This window comes from Halyomorpha halys, unplaced genomic scaffold, assembly GCF_000696795.3.
Source record: "Halyomorpha halys isolate HHAL.00 unplaced genomic scaffold, Hhal_1.1 Scaffold678.1, whole genome shotgun sequence".
In the NCBI taxonomy this organism is placed as follows: Eukaryota; Metazoa; Arthropoda; class Insecta; order Hemiptera; family Pentatomidae; genus Halyomorpha; species Halyomorpha halys.
In genome coordinates this window covers 394,099-413,709 of record NW_027112940.1, presented here as the reverse complement: position 1 = coordinate 413,709, position 19,611 = coordinate 394,099, and positions in this window count along the sequence as shown.

Sequence of the window (19,611 nt, the reverse complement as noted above, 5' to 3'; positions counted from 1 at the left end):
ATATATATATATAATGGTGCCCTTCCTTTGCCATATGGCATTATAAGGAGTTGGGCGAGGTCCGCTAAGGGCGGGGGTTACAATTTTGGCCAAGGAGCCGCTGGGTACAAGAACGGGGAGGGCTGCTCCACACTCTATTTTATTTTATTTAATAAATATTTTATATTTTTTATTTGTTGAGAAGGGGGAGGGTTTCACTTTTCGCTTGTTCCCGACTTCACTTAAAATCCTTCTTATGTTTCTTTTCGAAGTCCGTAATTAAGATAGTTTTGAAAAAGAGAAATTGGATTTTTTGCTGTATTGCCAGTTTATATGTAATTTAACAATGACAACAAATAATTCAATTCTTTTATAACGGTTTCAGTAGGTTTTTATAAGACGAATATTTCTTAAGATTTATTATAAAAAACTGAGCTGCCATCATTATTTTCCAGAAGCCTTGGTTTTTTCCTGGATGAGGTTCCCACTTTTTAGACCATGAGTAGTAGCCTGAGAGAATGAACAGTAAAGATAATTTACTGACCTTGCGGCTTTGAAGACACGTCCTTCCTTGCCGTGATCTAGTGCCTTATTCTTCAGAAGGCCCTCCTTCACCTTTGTTGCTCCGCCGCCCGGTAGGTTCTTTGTTTTTCTTTTTAAGAAAGGCGGCCGGCTCTAAAGAGTGCTCATATAACACCGTTCTAGTATTATTTAGTTTGCAGTGACTTCTCTTTAGGCTAGCGTTGAATATTCGGCAGCTGTCATCACAGGACAGAGGTTAAATGGAACCCCTATTATCCATACCTTTCGGGGCCGAGGCATTGCCGGTCAAGCGGAAGAGCCTTCGTGTATAAAAAAAAAAATTAATCCAACTCTTACATAATATTAAAGTGTAATTCAATATTCGGTATATCGAGGGTTTGATGAGGAAATATTTGTAATTACGAAGATTTTTTTTGAATAAAATTGAATTTTGTTAGTTGATGGTAAACTAAAAAAAGTAATTCAGTGCCACCTCAATATTTTATTCCAATCCGTTGTTTAGATATGATTTTTTTTCAAGGAAAATCTCCTTTTTCCACATAAAAATATCTCAGCAGTAGCTGAATATTTCTCAATTTTTTCATCATTTCCTTTGGTATAATAAAGCTCTGAAAAGTGGGGCGAAACGTTAGCTCGCATTAAATAGTTTAATTACTATTTGAGTTTGTTTTTAATCACACCCAGACATCTTCTTTTTTATTTTTATAAAAAAATAAATAATTTCCGCAAATAATCTATAGAATCTCACACAGTTAATTTTCCAGGTTCAATCTTGGGGATTTCATAAAAATTACTCTATTTCACCAGCATTCAACCGCTACATCCTCAGGTATATATTGGAAAGCAAGTTCCATGAATTCCGAAGAGATATTATAGATAAAAAAAAAAAAATAACATGCTTGGAACAATATGAATACCTGTATTATTTTTGTTCTAATTTCATTATGGATTATTATTATTAGTGGGTTATTACTGCAGCCAGAATGTTATTATTTTGTCATTGTTTGTCCAGAAATTTTACTTTTCATTTATTTTTTTACAGGTGAAGGTGGTTATGACAATGTGATGATCTGAAAATAAAGTTGAATGAAATACTAAAGCGACTACCCGTTCGATAACCTTTTGTAATCAGGTTTAATTTGATCCCCGGCACTACCTTAAATAGCTTTGAGATAACAATTACTATCCACTATCTTTGTCTAAATGTTAATCGACTACCCTTTTAGCCAATAGAACTAGAATGATTTCCAGGGGGACTGTCGATAAGACTAAATTTGACTAGGAAGTTAAGGTGTCTGTTTTGGTTGACTAGTAACTGCAATGACGCCGATTCAAATCAGGGCTGGGCATTGACTTTTATTTTGTAGTGGTCCCACGAAATGAAAACTTGAATCTCCACCATGGTTAGAATAGGTTGGCCATCTGTGGATAACCTCCTCGTATGTCAGAAATGACCAGTAATGGGTTCATAAGAATAAAAAACCGAAGAATTAGTACAACTAATAACAAACGGGTGTCTATCTTAAAATATACGGCTATTAAATAGATAATTGTTTTAGTATTTGAATTTACTTTTTTTTTTTTAAACCTCATTGTTATACACACCTTCACCTCTTAAAAAATAAATGTAAAAGAAATCAAAATGAAATTACTGAACCAACATTAAAACTATTTCAAAATAATAACACTTTGTTTGCAGTAGTAATGTTTTAGGAAAAAGAAAAAAAAAAAAGGTAGACGATATCAAAACTATAATAAAATAAAAGCAGGTATTCCTATTTTTGTAGTAAAATTATATTTTCATGACTTCTCAAGCTTAATAACTCTTCAGAATGAAACTATATCGTTGGAATATTAATAAAATGGAGCAGCTTTCATGAAATTCCCGAGGTAGAACTTTGATAATTAATTGCCTGAGAATCTAACAGGTATTTCTGGAAATTATTCATTCTTACCGGTTCACTTTGGTTTGACTGGTACGATTGCGAAACAAAGCGATATTTCCTTACGAATTGGTTAATGTGTTATAGGAAATTCATTATGGATTTCGAAAATGATGGCAAAACTTGAAAAAGAATCTTTATTTGCAGTAGAGACTTTTGCAAGATTTTAGTGATGACTATTTTTACGTTAGAACTTCTCAAAGCCATCTACTTTTCAGATGCCTTGGAGATATATCTGGTATAGATTAGGATATAAGGATCCAAGACTAGTTGGTTGGTATATTTAATCTGGTGTCATTCTGCAGTGCAAACCATATTCAAGTTTTTACGGGTCCCTATTCCGCCAGTCTTCTGGTGTACCTCAGGGTAGTATCCTTGGTCCTATCCTTTATACAGTTTTCACAACATACATTCCAACCCATCCTAACACAATCCTCACCACGTTTGCCGATGACACATGTCTATTGTCAGTGAACAATGATCCTTACATTGTATCCCAAACCCTCCATTCCCACATCACCATCCTTGAAGAATGGTGCCAAAACTAGAGGATTAAAATAAATTCCACTAAATCCCTTCAAATCACATTTACCCTTCGACGTAAGCCCATGACATCTTCCCCTACAATATCCTTTAATAATACCCCACTTATTCCTGTCGAACAAATCTGTTACTTAGGACTACATCTCAACAAACAACTGACATGGAATCCTCATGTAAGACTAAAAAGACAAGAAACTGCTCGTAGATTCCAACTATTGCAACATTTACTATACAAACGGTCTAAATTGCCAATCCATTACAAAAGACTGATCTACATGACTATTATAAGGCCTATCTGGACATACGGAGTTGAGCTTTGGGGCTCCACTAAACCATCAAATTCCTCCAGAATCCAATCCTTACAGTCCAAAATCCTTCGTAAAATCCTTAATGCTTACTTTGTCACAAATCAAGTCATCCATCAGGACCTCAATGTTCCATATGTTACCGATTTGGCCAGAACCAGACACCGTTCCTTCCATAATAAACTTCTCAACCACCCAAATCCACTTGTTTATAACCTGGCTTCTCCTTCATTACCTAATAATCTTCCTCGGCGTCTGAAAAGAAGATGGCCTCGAGATCTTCTCCTCTAGAAATGTTATTGGAGTTTTATCAGTGGGTAGATTCTCCACATGTTTTTATCATGTCACTATGTCACCTACAGTAAATTTACTTGTTGTATATATGTGAATACATTAGTGAATAACAATAAATAAATTATTTAAAAAAAAAGTGTTTATGGGTAGCATTATTTCTAATATAAATACCTTTAAAATTCTTTGAGAGATTAAGAATCGAAGTTCAACTTCATATCTCCAGGTAGGCCTTGTGACGGTAAATACATGTTTTTTTTTTTTTGTTATAATTGGAAGTTTCGAGCATTTGTTAAGTGATGTTGAAGTATTCGGAATATACATGTCGTTTTTGTTGTTTTAGTTTTACGAAATCTACGAATTTAATTCGTTCCAATTTTGCAATATTTACGGGTCCTTTCTTATTTCAACTCAAAAGCCATTCTTTGATTTCATTTAATAATAGAATTGTAGGTATTTATATAAAAGTTCGAACCCCAAGAAAATCTACCATCATTCATAAATAAAATGATATCACGGTAATTTTTTTAAAACAATTTTTTATAACCCACTTTCCGATCATTTCTGACACACAGTGTTCTTCATGCTGGGGGATCAAGTTTATTTTCCATGGGACCACAACAGAGATAAAAGTCGACCCCTGAGACCGGATTCGAACTCTAACTCTAACTCTCTCGGCTATAAACAGCCCTTTCTATCTAGGTCTGTGGTAAGTTGAGATATGACGTTATTGTGTTTAATAAGCGAAATACTGTTGTGGCTGTGGGTACTGGGGATAAGATCTTTCTCTCGACAAAATCTACTACAAAAAGATAATCTAGGCTCGGAATAAATCCCGACAGGGAGAGGAGGGACTTTACCGGCGCGGGAGATAAAAGAGAGAGGCCGCCAAAATAAGTTCCCGCCGAAGGACTCCCGCCGGCGCCGCTGAGTCTGCGCCACACCTGCGCCTCGCCACAGGTGCCTTGTTAGCCTCAAATCGGGTCCAGTGTAATTTATGTATTGTACCTCTCCTAGGTCTATACCGCTCCCTGCCTGTATTCAAAATAGAATATTAATCAAACCAAAAGTCATCTGTCTTATACTCAGCGGATTTTTATTTATTTATGTATTTATTTTTTGCCTTAAAGACAGCCTAATACGGAAATCACAATATTTTATAGTTTGCCTTCACAGGGTTCCTTGCCACGGACATCTGTTTAACAAGTATGGATCCTGTGTCATGGGCAGCATAAATTACTCCTTTCTACATGTAAAATATCTTATTACAACCGTTCCTGATATGTAAATATGTAAGGTTGCAGGATTGATGTTGAAAACTCAATAATGCCCTTGTACCTCTTCTCCGTTAAAACATAACGTATTCCTTCTTTTACTTTCGTTGAAAACATTTTCGCTTTATTACATCATGAACCTAACTGTTACTTACTTCATCGCTTAAACTTTTACCTGTGAAGTACCTGCGCTTAGAAATCGTCAATGAGTCTCTATCACTGACTATATTCTTTTCCTAGAAATTTTCTTATTTCCTAAATCCTCCTTATCTCCTTCTTTTAAGTGTTTTTTCTTCTACTTCTATTTGATATGTGAGTCTGGCCGCTCGATTCTCGCACATGCTGAAATCCTCCCACATCGTGTCCGAACAGCTAACTTTTAATCTTTTGCCATTTCCTGACCTTTGAGCATTACGGGTGTCGTGGCAATATGCAGGGCATGCGCGTGTTACCGATAAAAGTATTTAAACAAACAATTTAGTTGTCTAAAATGTCTAGTTCAAACAATTTATGTCCAAAATAGGCCCAAAACAAATCTTGAAATCTATCTTTTTGATCTAGAGGATGGACTCGGTCTCCTTTTTTACCTCCTCTGCCCGGCGACAGCCTTCGGATATGTCCTCTTCCAACTAATTGAAATGAGTAGGATCTACAGTTTTCCTCCCGCACACAAACGTTCTGTAGTACATGTAGTTCTCCTTAATCACCAGCTAAGAAAATCTTTCTTCGTGAGGACATATCATCACCGCTCCTCTAACTGCAACTCGCCAAGTACCAGCTTCCATAAAGCTACATCTATGACTGAAGCTTGAGAACATTTGCTCTCCATAAAAGCTTTAGTTTCGTTGAAGTTACCTCTGTCCCTTTTATGTTTTTGGAGGTAGCTACTTACGAGGGTATATTAGTTGCTATGTGCTCCGTACTAATACTAAAGCTGTTGGACCACTCTCGACCACGAGTGGTCCAGAGTTGGACAATGATATGGCGAACATCAGCAACATGACATATCTGTTTGCAGTTCGTTGCTGTCCCATATAAGAAACGAACGTAGGTTGGTTGAACATAACTGGGTGGCTTCGGAATTTTTTGACTCGATGGGAATATTTAGATCTAGATGACATAAGGAGCTGCATATCCTTGCCCCTTACTTTGAAGAGGAATCTCGGATCGGCGATCTTCAAAAATCTCTTAAATTTTATAAAATATTTGTCGGCTATAAGCTCTGTAGCTCTATGCCCGAAATTAATTTCAATCCTCCATGTCTCTAACAAATGTAAAGCAAGATCGTAACTATTTAAGATAATATTAAGAAGAAGAAGAGCAAGGAACCCTTATGAAAAGGAGTATCGTAGTACCAGGAAAAGTATTAAGTTCATAGTGAATACATTTTTTGTTTGGTTAGCTACTCATGTTATAGAAACGTTTGTCATTAAAACAGTTAAGATCCTCATAGATTTTACTGTTACTTTTGTCGATAATACTATCGAAATATAAAAAAGCCTTTGACTTCCTGCCTATCCCGTGTAGGTCAATAAGGCAGATCCTGGAAATATGAATGGGTAGCTGGAAGCGGACGTTTTCATGGTCCGTTGGCGACAAATTGGTTGTACTTAGTCAGGCAATCGTGTAATGGGTCCTGTTCGTTAACTACCTCTTTTTGTTCTTAATATCTTTTTTGTCGTATGCCTCATTTTTTCGTTTTCTCTAGCTTATGTTCCATGCTAAGTAACAACTACAGCGTGATTGTTTCGTGGATTGGTAGTCAAAATGACTTTAAATTATATCAGAACAAAACTTGAAATGCTTCTTGTGTTTCAAACCAAAGAATATTCTAATTTATTTAAAATAGGAAAATATAAAAAATGCATAAATAATTAGCTTATAATCTTTTCTAATATGTTTTTATATATTAGAAGAAGATAGTTGACCGAATGAAGTAGATTGTAGGAAGATGGTACGGGTGGCGGTCAAAAAGGTTTCAAAATAGTAGAAGAAAACTATTTATTGTTAACCAAAGTTTAGCCCCACTTTGCAGGGTTTCGTCAGGGCTAAATGAAAAAACAAGATACAAATATTTTAGAATCAACAAAATATTAAAAAAAAAAATTGAAAATACTTGTTATTTTTATAAAGTATATAAAAAGAATTAATAAGAACAATATAAATAAGTGTACATACAGGTAGACTGGAAACACAAGTTACTAATAAATGTAAATATAACTAATAAATAAATAGGAGTTATAAATACAGATCTAGACAAATATAATATAGGAATTACAACACGAATTACTTTTCTTTCTTGCACAGTAATGCACTACTAATTCACATTTAATTTCTGTTTTTAGAGGGTTCGGAAAAAAAAAAAAAAAAAAAAAAAAAAAAAATATAATATAGGAGCCTATTCATTAAAATTAGTTATAAATATGGTAAAGAGGTAGGTGTAAAAGGTAGAACAAATAGGTGAAGTAGGTATAGTATAAGTGAGGTATAGTAATATGTAAAAGAGAGATATTAAGAAGATTAATAACGATAAGCAATAAGCATATGGGTAATCACTTGTCTGATTGTAGCAAACGGACAACTGAGAGAAAAGGGGAACATCAGGTATAGAAGTGTCTCCTAACTTAGGAAGGGTAAGATCTTTTATAATATTTAGACAGGTAAACTGGCAGAAACATCTTATCATGTATCTAATATTACAATAGGTAAATATATGCAATAACTGTGGAGGCATATGTATAAGATATTACATGCAGATATATTTTACTATTTTGATTCTTTTATTGACCACCAACCGGACTATCTTCATACAAACTTTTTATATTGCTTTCGTGAAAGTGAATTATACTTACAAACATTCAGTCAGACTACATGCAATTATATGAAAAATTTTTTATATTGTGATATGGATGAGGAAAAAATATGACTATAAATAAATATTATGTTAAAAACCAAACAAAAAAAAAAAAAACTGGAATCCTGAAGATGAGGTAGAAAGTCTTGAAATGGTAAAAAAATTATATGTATAAATACAAAGGAAATTTATATTAGAAGAAGTATTAGCATTCACTCTCTAACTATATAAAGTATGGATGTTGATGACTTCAGAGTTTTACGCCCTAAAGCCCGAGCCAACAACTATATAAAGTTATATTACCACCATAGAATATCCACACAGAAGTATGATTTTTTTTTCAGCGGCTCTAAACTTGTTACAAATGTAAAACTGATAACAAACATTTGATAACGCTTTCGTCGCATAAATGGGTAGTTCATTTTCCTACTCACGTTTCCCGAATTACATAATACTATTCGGAGAACTTGAATGCATGAATGATCTCATCATATCATCACCACTAGATTCTGTATAAGTTACGACTTATTTTATTGAGCTGATAGCTCATTTGCTTATAAATGGTTTGTTATATGGTAGTGTATTAATTGTGGATAATCTTATATAAGAAAAATTAAATATTAATAATTTTAAATTTAAAAAAAATAGGCTTTTAACTTATAATAAAGAAAATGACCTGGGCAGAATAGCCTGCAAAAGTAACTTTAAATTAATGTGATGAAGAAATTATATTGAAGATGTCCTTGAGGATGGCTAAAATGGCCGAAACGATGGATTGGTGAAAAATAAAAGTGTTGAGACAAAAATGAATACATATTTTTGATTTATTTAATAAAAGATACATGCTTATTTTGATGTTTATTACTTATAAGTTCACGGAAGAATGATAGTAAAGGAGATGGATATAACTGGTGTTTGAATAATGTAAAGGAAGTAGTTTTACTGATGTATATGGGTAAGGAGTTCCAGAATGAGGTAGCTTAAACAGCACAAGATTTTTTTGTAGGTTGGGGTCTTGTTTTTAACAAGTGAATGGATAAATGTAGGATGAGGTCAATGATATAGGAAGCTATTTGGTTATTAGGAATTGAAACATAGATGTGCCAAGGAGGTATTGTCTCCGGATTCTGCAATAGAGCTAACAATGCTCGAAAAATAGTGAGAGATACGAGAATTTTCATACAATTTATTTCAAAACCACTTCTTTAGGGAGTTAGGACAAGGGATATCACTCTAGATTAATAGTGTGAGTGGATTATTTTAGAAAGTTTTCCAACTTATAACTTATAAGTCCTTGAGGATGGCTAAAATGGCCGAAACGTTGGACTGGTGAAAAATAAAAGTGTTGAGACAAAAATGGATATAAATTTTTGATTTATTTAATAAATAATTACCTTGCCTCAAGAAATTGAAATAATACATATAATTCATGTATCTTTTGTTTATATATTATTTTATATAAATATTGTAATACATTCACTTAATTTTGTTCAAAATAAGTTAAGTTGTTAAAACTGTTCCAAATTATTATTCTTAGTGGTCCAGAATAAAGGTAGATTTTCGTTCCATATAAATCAAACTACAGGTAGCGCCTAACATTTACTTTTTCTCGGGAGATATAGGTTATGGTAAACTTCTAAGACGAAAAAAAAATATATGAACAATACTGACACTTGCCTTTTTTTTTTTTTTTTTTTTTTAAAGGGAGCTGTGTATGGACGAGTACACTAATATTACTATTATCAAACTCCAGAGCCCTCGATGATTACTGTGTAGCTACCAGTACAAAGCATCAGCCCGGGCAGAGATTCGGTAGGGATAATTGATGTATCATGTAATTCGGTTTCTGGAAAAAAAATTAAAAAATAGAAAAGAAGCCTGGGTACATTGGTCATGCTTTAACAAACCGTTATTAAACCTGAGCCAACAAGTGTTCATACAGAAGTACATTATAAATAATACGTACCTACCGTGAACGTAGAAGCATAATTCACTGTACAGTTATAGATCCGATAGGCGATAAGTTGTGCTCCACTGATAGATGATAGATGATTGACTATCGATCGTAGATAAGGATCTATAGATATGGAGTCGAATGGAAATCTGTAACTGGGCGGCGATACTCGAGAAAGATATCAAGAGGTCGAAACTAACGGGCCCGAACTGGGATCGTCCAAAGCCTTACAGTTATCCACAACCTGCTTATACACGACTCTTCTAACGGTTGTCAAAGCACAATTTGGGATCAGCACGATTCGCCGTACAGAGGAACGTTTAGCACGGTCTAGGGCCACTGCTGACTTTATTGGCATATCCAATGGGGCTCCTTATTGAGCAACTGTATGTTTGAATCCAATAACCATATTGTATCAACGATCGTATCTCTCATTATGGGTATTCAATTAAACGTGATGAGATCACTATTTTCGCTTCACCATTTTCACATTATTTAGTTATTACTGCTAGGACCGTATTCAGAAAATTATGTTACTTGTACTACAAAAAAAATAAAATTCTAATCACGTTATTTAAATTTGGAAAATATTAAAGGAAAATTTTAGTTTATATTAATCTGACATTTTTTGTAAGTTCTTTTAAATGAAGTATTTATTATTATTGTATCATTCGGAATTCATTTAGGGTAGGTTTTATAGGAAAATACAGGATCCGGAAAATCTTCAGATAAGAGTATTGGCACCTCGCCTTCGATACTTGGCCAACCTTGGCTTACTGTTTATAAATCCTACAAATATATGTTACTGTACAATCGATCTCTTTTCCGTCTGTCAGGGGCGATGGATTTTGACGAATGAGGTATTGGATCAAAGAAAATTTCATGGAGAAGTGACCAATTTCAATTTCGATTCTTAAATTCTTACTATCTGGACAAACAACTGACATGGAATCCTCATACAAGACTGAAAAGACAGGAAACTGCTCATCGATTCCGACTATTACAACATTTACTAGATAAACGGTCTAAGCTTCCAATCCATTACAAAACTTGGATTTGAACTATAGGGCTCCACTAAACCATCGAATTCCTCTCAAATCGAATCCTTACATTCCAAAATCCTTAATCCTCCTTACTTTTTCACAAATAAAATCATCCATCAGGACCTCAATGTCCCATATGTTGCCGATTTGGCCAGAACCAGATACCAATCTTTCCATGATAAACTTCCCAACCAGCCAAACCTGCTTGTTTCTAATCTGGCTTCTCCTTCATTACCTAATAATCCTCCTAGGAGTCTGAAAAGAAGATGGCCTCGAGATCTTCTCCTCTAAAAAAATTTTTTTTTTACTTCTTTGAATGGGTAGATTCTCCACATGTTTGTACCATATCATTATATCGCTTACAGCAAATTTACTTGATGTATATATATTTATACAGTTGTAAATAGCAATAAATAAATTATTAAAAAAAATAATAATAATAAATTCTTACTGGATCTATTAATAAAATTCTGACCACTTTTGGAAGCAAGTCAACTAATCGAAGCGGTTCAAATTGGGTTTTATAGATTTCGACGCAGGCATCAATATCCACGTACCTTTCCGGGGAACGTAGATTAGTAGAAGAATATTTCACTGATCTCTTACATCAATATCCCTGGTTCCCATAGTACGCAGTTTGGTTGAGAAGAGTGACTAAATTTTTAAGAAAAATGAAACGATGAGTTCTTAATTTCTATGTTTTTTCTTTTCTTATATATCTAAGTACGTATCCGTTATATAAATTATCTCTAAAAATGAGTTCATGTTTATACTGATCAAAAGCTAAAAAATTTACTTGCATTATTATGGCTAACTCTCCATGGTAAATTGAAAAATAATGAATTTCTCCAACAATTAAATTTTAAAAAAAAATTCCAATATACAAACAATATAGGATATAAGGAAAGTTAGTTGGAAACCTATGACCTATCACAAATAATACATAAATTGAGCATTTTTCTTATTCTTTGGAGACTTAAGTGTTCTAGAATAAAGATTAATTTTCCATCACAGTACATATCCACAAGTTTAAAAATGCCCATCCATCCCACATTTATCAAACTGTACCTGTTAAAACATTGCGTATAGGATACGTATAAATTGTCGTAGTACTTATTGACGTAGTATAACGTTTAGGGACGTAAATATTTGAGGAGACCAGCTGGTTTTATTACATATATATCAAGTAATATTTAGTTTTCTAATCGTATCTTTGTATTTCATCCCATATTGTAAGTGGTCACTTCATATTTGCTTTCTTAGGAATACTTAGCATGATCTCCTGTCATTCTTGTTTTATGTTTCAAAACTGTTGTCTTCTAGTTCTTTGTATGTAACATTGTGAATGTATTGGCATACATACATACTAATAATTTTAGTTTGGCTATTTTCCATATACGGTTAGTGGCACAACTAGCTACTAGTTATCCCTAGTTTTCGAGTATTCTTCAATATCTGTCTGTACCAAGCCTGAAAAATATTATTATTGACTCCTGAGTTCAGCTCTTCAGTTGTATCACTATATCGACTTTGTTTTCTTTGAGTACTCGGTTTGCTGGTTTTTGATCAGCAGGTATGCCCATAGATCGTGGTAATTTCATGCTCCTGACGTATTGATTACTAAATAATAATGTTGAATTTAGTTTTTTCCCTAAAAAATATTTCGTAAACTGGGCTATCTTAAAGACTGGTGATGTAATTTTAAGGCATAGGATTTCATATTTGAATTCTTAAAGGGGACTTACTGTCATCGTTTTTCACTTAGCTCCTGATTTTCCTTGGTTTTACGACTTGAGCACGTTATGGCACCCAGAGTAAATCACTAAACCAGAGTAAATATACAACTGGTTGTTTAACGTTAAACGTTAATGATTTCTCTAGTCCAGTCTTTTATTCTCAAACTGAAAGGTGTCTTTAAGAATATTCAGATATCTAAGAAAATTAAACGGGAATATCTTTCTTGAATAAATTAAGGATATTTCTATATTATTTAGAAATAATTTATTTTTGAAGGATTATTGTTAACCACCCAAATCCACTAATTTCTAACCTTGCTTCCTTTTCCATTCCTGGCAATCCTCCGAGGCGCCTGAAAAGAAGATGGTCTCCAGACCTTATATTGTAAAATGTTTTTAGAGTTCTACTTCTGGGTAGTTTCTCTACATGCTGTATCATATCATCATCATTATGTCATTATGATCAAATTTACTTGTTGTATTTTTTATATTGTTGTAAATGTCAATAAATAAATAAATAAATTTAAAAAAAAGAGTATTGTTAGCCCATGTTTATCAATATTTTATATATAGTTTTATTACCCCTTCCATCCAATTTCCATTATTATACTGTTTTGATTTTCCTCAATTTATTTTATTTTTTAATTTTACAGTTATTTTTTAGGATATTTTTCTTATTTTTATTTTAACATGGTTGCTATCTTGTTTGTACATAGCCCTGAAAAACGCCTGAAATTCAAACCGAAACATAGGCAAAATGAAATAAGTATCACTCATACTAACTCACGGTCAAGTTAGTTGATGTTCATTATAACTTCTATAACGTCACACAGTTAGATCTTTTTTGGATTGATAAGATAATATCAATTAACTACGTTTAAATTCAACAAAATCTAAAGTAGCAAAATTTTTAGATACGTAGCTTCGGCTTTGTACCAACGATATTATATTTTATAAAATTAAAATTGTATTTATTTTTTTTAATGCCTATTTCTTTGTTCTTTCTTTTTTTGTTTAAACACGTAAAATATAATATAGGAAAGCAAATTTTCAGTCCCATTTGGAAATAAATTCATTCTTTACAGATATTGAAGGTTTTTTTAAAGCATATCATACGTTAAAGAGTAACATTTGGTCGAACAACCTATTCGATGATTATCTTATGGGTACATGGTTGTTCTAACGAACCCTTTGATTGTGGGATAAAATTAATACAAGAATGTATTTACGCACCTGTATACCAATTTTGAATTCAGTTCATATTAAAACTAAAACTAATCTTACCAATTTGTATTAAAACTAACAAAAAATGTGAAAGGAGTTGTGTGATATCAATAGATCATGATGTGTTGACAGACGAAGTTCCAAGCCGGCCACAATTTAGAAACTTGATATCCTTTAAGAGATTACGTTAGAATAAATCGGCACTCAGTTGCCCTGCAGGTACTCGGACCACCCATGAGAGCCTTGTCTGTCTTAGTATTATCAATTATCTGTAAATATATGTTACTTCAAATATTAGCTGATTGATGAGAAGTTAAGAGACTTAAGTTAGGTCGAAATTGGTCTTGGGTAATAATTTTAAAAGTTATGAAGATCTTTATTGCTCAGAATTAGAGTCAGAGTTGAAAAAAAATAAAATGAAAATAAATAAAGATTGATGAGAATTAGTTATTTATGAATCCTTTCATTTTCAATATAAGATGAAAAAAATTACCTCTACAGTACTTGTTTGGTGTAATTTAATTGGTAAAGCTATTAATCGTATAATAATAAAATAATTTAATAAACAATAATATAAATAACATTAAAAAATTAGAAATAATTTTAATATTACATAATTGTATTTATATTATAATTGATATATAATCTAAAGTAAATTAATTGTTCACTGTCTATTTCTATTGAAGACTGAATAAAATCCAGTTTAATAAAGGAGAAGATGGTACTGGTTGAAGTGCATATGCTAAAGATTGACTTATTAAAAAAAAAAAATAATATAATATAAATCTACAACCTAAAACTTTATTTATTGATTTTGGTGGCTGTTGGTATACTGAAAGCGAGTTGTAAGTTGAAATTTTTTACTGTCATTAAAAATCGTTAATTTGCGAAAAATCTGTACGTGGTGGAATAAAACGGGATAGTTTTCGGTTTCAGCTCATCAAGCGACAAAAAGACCAGCCGAAATACAAAAATAAAATTTCAAAAAGTTTCTTTTTGTAATCCTGTTTACTTGATGTATGAAGTTTCAATATTAATAGTAATGAAATTTTAAATATGATATTTAAGCTTAAATCATTTCTATAAAACGTCATAGGTGTTTTATTTATTTTTTTTTCAATGGTTTAAATTTTTTTATTGATAAGTATTAAAATCTGCCCCAGCCTGGGAGATGGAGGTGAATAATCACATTCATAACAAAATTAAAAAAAATAAATAAAAATAGTAAACTCTCTTTCATCAAAAATCAAGATATTTACAAGAAGAAATAAGAATAAAATAAAATAAGTAAAATTTTGTGATAATATAACAATAACTAATCACATTTACACTGTTTTTATTAATATTAGTAATATTAAAAATACTTTATTGTAGAACTAATTCCAGAACTAGCTTTGAGTATACTTATTTATTTTATTTAATTAATTTTTTTATTTAACTTGCTTTATTTTTTTACAATATACTCTCCTTTTAGTATATACTCTTGATTATTTGTTTTATTGTTGCAAAATAGTATTTCTGTTAGATACAATAATAATGTTATTCTACATTTTGGTTGAGTTCACTCTATACTTTAGATATGGATTGGGCTTTAGAAAGAAAATGTTATCTTAATATTTTGTATATATTTTCATGTAACTTGAATATATAAGTGCTTAATTATATATTCAATATATGCGAACACAGATAGACAGTGAATGCCATGAACATTGGGGTTCAGAGGTCAGACATTTGTTGAAGGCCTTCCTTTATGCGTGCCCTTCGCGTGTTCTTATCGACCTAAACGATACCTTTCTATTCGAAGGTCTCTATTCAGCGCGTGAATAACTTGTTGAAGATGGGAACATTTCATCATTATAAAGTTATACTTAACATAATAACATAATTTTATATGGAATAAAGTTTAATCGAAAAATGAATAATATAATAATCAAAATGGATAAAAATTTTAAACCATTAGTTGTTCACTGTTTTGCAAAGCAGAACTGAAAAATTATTACTATTGAGTAGGTTCGTAGTAGCCCTGAAAATAATGTATGGAAAATCCCAATGTGATAAAATTTTCGATGATTACAGATTTGTGGTCAAACTTATTGATTTAAATAATAGTTTAAGGCGAGAATATGCTAATTCATTAATAAAAGAAATAGAAATAAACGAAAGGTAACAGGTAATGAAATGGAAATAAAAGATATAAAATATTTTACATTAAACGCCCCCCAACAAAAAAAATAAAAGTAGAAAAATTAATAAAAGATATTTTTTTTATTTATTGCTATTTATATCTGTACATTATAATATATTTAGTAAATTTGATCTCATTAAAAGAAATTTAATTAAAAATACTAATAGAGGTGAGAAAAGACAGTTATCTTAAACTAATAAGAATTTAGCAAACTCGTAGCAAACTGAAGAATAAAAATTGAAGCAGTTTTATTTTATTATTTTTTTTTTATTTATTTATTTTTTTTTCAAACCTCTTTATTTTTTATATAGGTTACAGAATGAATGAGCAAATTTACCCTTACTAAGGAGATGGCGTTGCCCACCCTATTGCATTATAATTATAAATATTAATTACAGGTATTCATAACTTATTTGAATTAAAACCTTTTTAATATACCATATGACACAATAATAATTTTTTAATTCCTTATAAAATATATGGTATAAAAAGGTATAACAAAAACATTTCTAGCAGCTAAGGTGACGGGTTAATTTACCTGATACGGCTTTACCTGGGGTAACGATTCTGTTAATGGTTGGATAAATGGGTTAGTTGATGATTAAGACCACCCTAGTCCTTAAAACCCAACATTTCTTTGAAAAGGTTGTTGGTGTGCCTAGATTTCGGTATGTTGTAGTTACACGGTCGGTAGATGAAAAGGATTCCGGCCATTGTGTCCGCAGCGGACGTGACATCCTTCGACGTCGAAGGAATCCACTGTGACCAATCCATCACGGCCCGCAATTACAGGCTGGCCAACCCTTCACTTCCTATTATTTCTTCAGCTTGGGCATTTTCATTTTGGGGGTAATTTTATTTTTTGTATGTGATTATTTCTTCTACAAATAAATTTTTTTCTTCTATTGATTCAAGTTTATGAATGCATTCATAAAGTGAAATTATTAAAATGTTATTGGGCTATTTAATGTTTTGATCTCTCTTTCTCTCTCTCTCTCTCTCTCTCTATATATATATATATATATATATAAGGAATACAAATGGATAGATTATAGTTGAGAGTATCAAAATTGTTACAGAATTATTTTCATTTTCCTCAATTATAACACATAGTATGGATATCATGGATGTATAAAAAATGTAACAAATAAAAATTCAGTTACTTAAAAACGATTGAGACATCCAAAGAACACAAATGAATTATGTTTTCCACATAAAAGGCTGAATCCTAACCTAGTATTGTTGGTAAAATTTTGATACCAGATGTGACCCAACAAGAATACAATTTTTTTTTATGCGACGAAGGTAAACTGTGTTTTCTATACAATAGGAACTCTAACAGGTGCTGGAGGATCTTAGAGCTAGCGGTGCCTAGGTTCGTGGGAAAATTCGGATGACAACTATGACCATCTAAAAAAAATAATGCTATTTAGTTTATACTGAATTTAATTTTAAATGTTTAATTAAGTTTTATATATATCTGAAATGTCGAAAGTAATTCATGTTAAATTACTTTTGGAAATACATAAAGCATTATATTGTCGCTTAGCCTTTGATACCTTCTGAGTCCGGAAAAAAATCTACAATACAATTTTAATAATTTAAAAAAAAAAAAAAATAGAATATCTTCAACACAGTATTGTAGAACACCTTAATTTTTTTCTGACATCGGGATTTCTTTCAAAATATCTCTATAATCAACTATAAATTTTTATTTTATTTAAATGGTATAAAGTTTATTTAGTATTTACGAGGTGACACAGCTTAATTAACTATATTTGGTTAACTATTTTACAATAAATGAAAATAAAAATATAAGAAATTAATTTTCTTTAAATATATTTTTAATGTTATATATTGAAGTATTTTATATATAGTTTATTTTGTATAGGAAATACAATATAAATGGATAATTTTCTATTAAATGCCAATATATCTATTTTTGGAAACTTATTATTGAAAAATTATTATGGGAGCATCTGATGTAGATAAGCTAATTTTTTATTGAAAATGTTGATATATAACACAAGTTCCATAGAATAAAATTTAACTTTGAAATAAACACTTTTTTTTTTGTATAGAATTTGTTTGGTATAGAAACTTAGTTGTCAAAAATCCTTTTACTTTTTGAAAGTAGATACATTAAACTTTTGATAGAAAACTCCTCATACCTCTCCACTCTTGACCTTCAGACAATTTGGTTGGATCAAACTAAAAAACCAAAACAAAAACCTTTCAATGAAAATAAAACTATACCTGAAGATACTTTAGTAAATCGTTCATGTAAAATTTATTTATTGACCTAAACTCACAAAATCAATAACTTATCAATCGTTGACAACACCAATGAAAATAGCTCCAAAATACTCTCAGTTCAACTTTTGAAGTCGCTATCTTGGAGTAGAGCGTTTGTTAGATGTGTTATTTAAACACACACATTCGTTTATGCCTTTATTATTTTATTTGTTTCTTATTTTCATCATAATGCAGATCTAACAAGAATCTAAGGTGGAAATTATAGTTACTTAAATATATATATTTTTTCATTCAAAAAATAAATAAAAACAATATCAATTTCTTAATTAATTGTTGCAGAATTAATTTATAATAAATTATTTATAGTCGTTCTAATTAATATACGAAGGTCGTAACTTCACCTTTGAATGAAGGATTTTATTTATTGAAAGTTAAAATTATTAACATTTCTTAGTGTTACAATTCATTGTAATTAATATTAATTACATGATAAAAATGTATTTTATTTGTAATAATTTTATATGTAAACAGTTTCCCAGCTGACACTGAAAATAACATTAAACAGTAAACACTACAAGGCGACGTATGTCACAATAATTCGCACCCGTATTTAATGGAGCATAATACCGGAGATTTGAATGTTGGGGTAGGAAGGTAGTTCGCATTGCATACCAGGTCACACGAGGCGTGGCCGGAAATATTTGCATAAAATTTTATCTGATAACTTTGTAAAACAAATTACTTTTTTTGATGTGTTAAATAAGTTATTAGTCACTAAGGAGTGAACATGTCTCCTGGCAAATCGTAATGTCTTCCCACGATATCTGATTAATTATGCTAATCACTGGGAGTGTTGTACGTTTTCTTGTAAAAATTGTTCTACAGATGCAGGTTTATCTTTGTTTTTCTGAAATGTTGATCAATTAAGCAAATTATAAAAATAAATAAATAAAAAAAGCTATACAATATCATTTCATGGAATAAAAAAACCCGAAGAAAACGTTTTGATTTTTCAAAACTATTTTTTTTTTAACATAATTTATATACCTTTATTTTTTTAGCAGTATAAATAGAAAGCTAGCAACGGCAAAATATAAGTCAAGATCTTTCAGTGATAAGACAGAATAGCAAGTTAATTTTTATAACATAAGTGTAATATTTAATCCACTCTTCTGTTTTATTTGGCAAAATTTAAGCCGCCTAAATGAACCATTATTTAAAGCAGTGATTGATAAATTTTGGACCACTGTTAATTGTTTTAATATTGTAACATTTCAATACCTTTAATTATACCGATTACATTATTATAAAGGCAAATTGAATAAAAAAAAAAATCTTTAAAATGTTTGCATATTTAACCTCCATGATTTTCATGTATTTTTTAAATTAAGGTTAAATATATTTAATTAAATAAAAAGTTAATTTTTTATCTAATAAAAATATTAACGTTAAAATAAATAGATAATTTTAATATTATAGTT